The sequence below is a fragment of the Heterodontus francisci genome, unplaced genomic scaffold, assembly GCF_036365525.1.
Source record: "Heterodontus francisci isolate sHetFra1 unplaced genomic scaffold, sHetFra1.hap1 HAP1_SCAFFOLD_591, whole genome shotgun sequence".
NCBI lineage: Eukaryota > Metazoa > Chordata > Chondrichthyes > Heterodontiformes > Heterodontidae > Heterodontus > Heterodontus francisci.
In genome coordinates this window covers 549,020-554,333 of record NW_027140238.1, presented here as the reverse complement: position 1 = coordinate 554,333, position 5,314 = coordinate 549,020, and the positions used below count along the sequence as shown (strand labels likewise).

Genomic DNA, 5,314 nt, shown 5'->3' with positions numbered 1-5,314 from the left:
TGACCTCTCTCTCCATTTCTTAATCACTGTGATTGGCTGCTTTCTCCGTTTTACTGTGGGTCCAAGTGGTCTTCGTTCAAGTCCAGCTGAGCTTTTCAGGTTGTCTTTTTGATAAACAATTAATGAATCATCTGCAGAGCAGGTCCCAGGAGAATAGGTCTGATTAGCAATAAAATATAGTCTCAGAATTAGATTTAAATTCAATTCCGGGCTCGTTGCAGTGGAAATGTGATTTAGTTCCATTGTTTGACACCCTTCAGTTCTTTCTCTGATTTCACGAATTTAACAATGAGATTGAGAGGGTATTTCACCGCCTTCTTCAGCTCCTGTCGGAATTTAGTCTGGGTCACAGCATAAATACATGTGTTGGTGCAGGAACTGAGAAGCTGCAGCATCTTTGATGTGTGATCTGTTATAAAGACAGGGTCAGTGTCGGAGTAAAAATACCGAATATGTGTCATTCGCCTATAAGTGATATACACAATCCGGCTCACCCACAACAGTATAAAACTGCCGGATATACTGATGAGTAAAATAATTGATTTTCTCCGATTATCCATCTCTGGGTCTTTGTGATTCTCTCCATTACTGTGGCCCCGGAATCCCTTGCGGACTTTACTGGAGAATAAAATATGTCTGACCGTCAGAACATTGAGCAGAAAAATCAGAAAGACCGGGACACAAGGAGTTAAAATGTAGTGAAACAATTCAAATGCGGCCCATAAGGGGGAAGTAAAGAAGCTGGGCTTAATGGTACAACCCATGGGAACATTATCAATAATGTACTTTGGTTTATAGATAAAGTACCAGGTGAGAGACTCTAAACAGCCCAGAGCACTCACTGTTCCTACAACCACAGCCGCTGTTTTCTTGGTGCAATATTTTGTTTTTAGCTTCTCACAACAAATGGCCACAAATCGATCAAAGCTGAAAGCGACTGTGAGCCAGACAGAAACAACAGTGGCTGCAGAAAGCAGAACGATAATGATAGTACACACGGGGGTAATTCTCAGGAATGAATCCTGGATATAAATTAAAACAATCCAACTCAATATGGGATCAGTGATAACGACCAGGAGATCAGACACTGCCATTCCCACCAGGTAGACAGTGATACATTTGGAGAGTCCTCACTTTCCTCGGGACAAGACCACAATCGCCACCAAGTTAACTGGAAGAGAGAGAAAAGGAAGCAGAGAAATTACTGATCAGACCTGGAGACAAAGCAGCAGTCTGACAGGATCTGGGCTGAAATTTCCAGCTTTGTTGCTGCATCGAACAGTTAAAACTGATTCACTGACCTGGGCAGTGTTTTGTCACAGTGAAATGTTTAAAACACAATTATTAAGAATGAATTGGGAAATTGAGACAGAAAGTGAATAAAGGCAACACTGGATCCACTGGAAGTACTGAGTGAGAATGCAGTGACAGTGGGGAAATGAGAAGGTGTTTTACAGAGATGGAATCCAATGGGTTAAATGGGAATTTGTCTCCAGGTTTGGGGAGAGTGGAAGGTGCCGATGGTTTGTTGCTGTGGGTTCAGAGAGCCGACAGAGGCTGGTACAAAATGGGAAAAGACTGAGAGCTGCTGCGGTGAGTTGGCCTAGGATTTATTTCGAAGAGGCAACTGGAGGATGAGACAGTGAGTGAGATTGGGAGGGAGAGAAGGAAAAGAACATGTTGGAGATGGAGGGGAGACAGGAGCAGATGGTTTGGGAAAATGGATAAAATGAAGCAATGGATGAGGAGACAGAGGATTCAATACATTGAGAGGAGAGGCTGAGATTCACACGGAGAGACTGCAGTAGAGTGTTAGAGGAAATGTCAGCTAGAGATCTCAGTAACACAACTCAATTAATACATTTAAACAGTAATACCTGCGGTTATTGGTGTTGGAGAACAGTTCATTGGTTGTCCAATATAGTAAATATATTTAACTTGTACAGGCAATTAAATATAAATTTAAATATATTTCTGATATCGGCCTCGTTCTTTATTGAATTCAGCAGTCACAGAGTTTTTAAAGTGCAGTATTTAAATAATGAATTACCATCAGTGAAGAACTGATTCTATTCTGTTTATTCAGTCAGCAAGTAAGGAATCAGAACTTTTTGCAAAACAAAATAAATATCTGACAGAAATAAACACTGAGGATCAAGTCCAACAGTAAAATTAACACACTGCTGCTTCTTTCTCTTTCTCTTTCCTTCTGCTTATCACTTTCCCTCGGTTTCGTTCTCCCTGCTTCTTTTCTCCTTCCTTCTCTCAGTCGCCCTCCCTATCTCTCCGATGTGCTCACACCCTGCAAACTGTTCCTTAAAGCCGCTTTTCACATACAATTTATTCCTAACATTCTGTGCCTGTGTTCCGTTCCCCAGCCCTGTGTTCAATGATTCTATTCTCAGAGTCAGTTTGTTTAATGGTGAAACCTCTGTGAATAATTTAATGTGTCTACAGGTCACCCAAGTCTCCACCTGCTCACCCACACTCTTCACTTCATCAACAATACATGGAATAAACAGGATCGAAAGTTTCTTCCAGACAAACCTCACAATCATTGAAATTCCTTCTCCTGGAATTATAAAGTACACTGTTAGAATGTGGGATTGTTTAATTAATAAAACACCGACATCAGCGCTGCAGCTGATAATCTACAGATAAATGGAAAGACTCTGGATTCCAACTGATAGAGTGTAAACCAATAAAAGATCACATCAATACTTTCAGTTTTACAATGTAGTCCAGTGACAGTGAAGGGTCCGCAGTGAAGCAGAGAAGGAGATGTGAAAGAGTCAGCAGCAAACTCAGTTCGGTAACCAGACTTCTGAAGCAGCGTCAGACACACACAGAATGAAATAATATTTTATAACAGTGATAACCAATAAATATATTGAAATCTCTGTTACATTGCTCCATATTAATAGGGATGGAGGACATTGTAAAACTGAGACCGTGAGATATCTCATTATCAAGCATCGCAAAACACATCCCAAAAAAATTCCAGGACTGGTTAGATCCACATCATGAAACTGTTAAAATCTCCTGATGGTCTGCTTCTTGATCCTAACAAAGACATCACATTCAACGGCATTCAATTCACAGAATAATGCAGCAACAATGCCAGGGTTAGTTAAACCAATGTCATTAAATACATCAAACAGCTCCAGTCAGACTGAAAGAGAAGACAATGAGAAGATTCCATCAGTAACCTGCTGGACAAGTACAGGCGGTTGTGTAAAACACACAGTGAGAAATAATACCGAGTACAGCAGTGCAACTAATATCGATTTGCACCATTAACAGCTGAGATACAGACTGACCAGGAACTCCAATTGCTGCAAGTGCAGGATAATAAATGCGTTCTATCTGATACATTACTGGATATCCCATTTCTGAGAGAAGCTGAGTTCTGTTAGCCTGGAATCCACAGCTCCAGCAGACACTCTGAGCTGATCCATTCCAATGGGTCCTGATTTATACAGGGGATAAGTCTCCACTGACACGGTTATACCCCTGATCATTGCTATTAGTTACACTCACCTGAACAAACACATTACATCAGCAGCTTTGACACTGGTAAATAATGTGGTGGATAAAACACAATCATTCCAATATCAATGACATTTTCTCAGTAAGTCCTCTCTCGGGAATAAACCTGAAATCTGTCCTCATACTGAACGCATGCGACAATTATGAGTGGCATCATTTACATTTTCCCTATTGTTGTATTGACCTCGTTCACTCCTGGCATTTCTATTGTAAATGTAACTGAACTGTCAACAGTGGACACTGGATTCAGGGACAAAAACAATCCCGTTTCACTCTGTTACTGCCTTTTCCCAGTTAAAACGTGAACTTTAAGTCTCTGATTCGATACCACGCTCAGAGTTACAGTCTAGATATTGATATTGGGGGCAGATACGGTACACGTCCATTGGGGAGGCAGTTGCGTAGCGATAATATTACTGGGATAGTAATCCAGAGGTCCAACACAATGGCCTGGTGACAGGGGTTCAAATACCAGCATGACAGCTGCTGGAACTTAAATTCAATTAATGAACAAAGGTCCGCAATTGAAAGCTAGTCTCTGTCATGGAGCCATGAGACTATCATCGATTGCTGTGAAAACCCATTTGGCTCGGTAATTACTTTGTGATGGAAATCAGCCATACTTACCCGGTCTGGCCTGCATGTGGTTACAGACCCAGAGCAATGTGGCTGACTCTTAACTGCTCTCTGAAACGGCCCAGCAAGTTGTCAAGGGCAACAAATGCTGACCTTGTCAGCGGAGCTCACATCACATGATAGAATAAAAGACAAACGTCTACCCGCTATTTCACTGCAGATATTTCCCTGTTTATTCTATAGTGGTTAATGGTTCCAGTAAAATTAGAACTGTACCAACTCCTGACTCCTTTCCTCCAGTTCACTGCTGACCAGACACCCAAAGTTCACTTTCCCTCACTATCAACTGCTCCAAATCCCTGTTTCCATGACCAACCCTAGCCAAGTCCATCTCACCCAACATCTTCAGCCTAACTGACCTGCATTGGATCCCAGTCCTCTAAGTATTTAAAATTTATAATTCTTATCATTGGGTTAAAATTCTTCCATGTCCTCACCACTCCTTATCTTTCAATGGGACTGCCCCGCCAGTTTCCAATATTACTGATCGGATTGTAACCAGAGCATCTCCAGCAAAGGCCTCTCTTCCCACACCAGCACTATTCCCTCTGGAATCCCGGAAATTTGTATTCTTGTTCCCTCCGCTACCACATCCACAGACTGCCTGCTGGTGACATAATCTACAGATATGCAGTGAGCTTCCACATGTCCGCTGACAACACCCAACTGCAGCTCTCCGTCATCTCTCCTGACCCTCCACTTCCTCTGTGTTATCAGACTGTAAAAGTCTGTTTCCTATGAGATGCAATTTCCTCCAATTAAACTTAGTTTAGAACGAAACCTCCACCTTTGGTTTCACCACGAACTCCAGACCGTTGTCATTGATTCCATTACCATTCCTAGCTGTTGTATCAGGCTAAATATGATGTTGCGTAAAATATGCTCCCCATTCATCCCTGACATGAACTTCTGACCTGATGTTGTCTCCATCAGAAATGACACCTCCTTCCACCTCCATAACATCTCCGGCCTCTGTCCCTGCCTCAGCCCATCAGGCACTGAAAAGGATCAATCACTCATCTGTGTAAGATTATTAGGTCCCTAAAAGCTACTAACCAGATTACTAATTGTTAAAATCGAGTTATTGTAAACTAACAATTGACTTATTATTAATGAGGGAGCTCCCCTC

General features: G+C 41.9%; 1 pseudogene; it reads right to left on the bottom strand.

Annotated features, from left to right (window-relative positions):
* Window positions 1-233: 233 nt before the first annotated feature.
* On the bottom strand, window positions 234-3,390 carry LOC137359133 (probable G-protein coupled receptor 139; annotated as a pseudogene).
* Window positions 3,391-5,314: the final 1,924 nt, after the last annotated feature.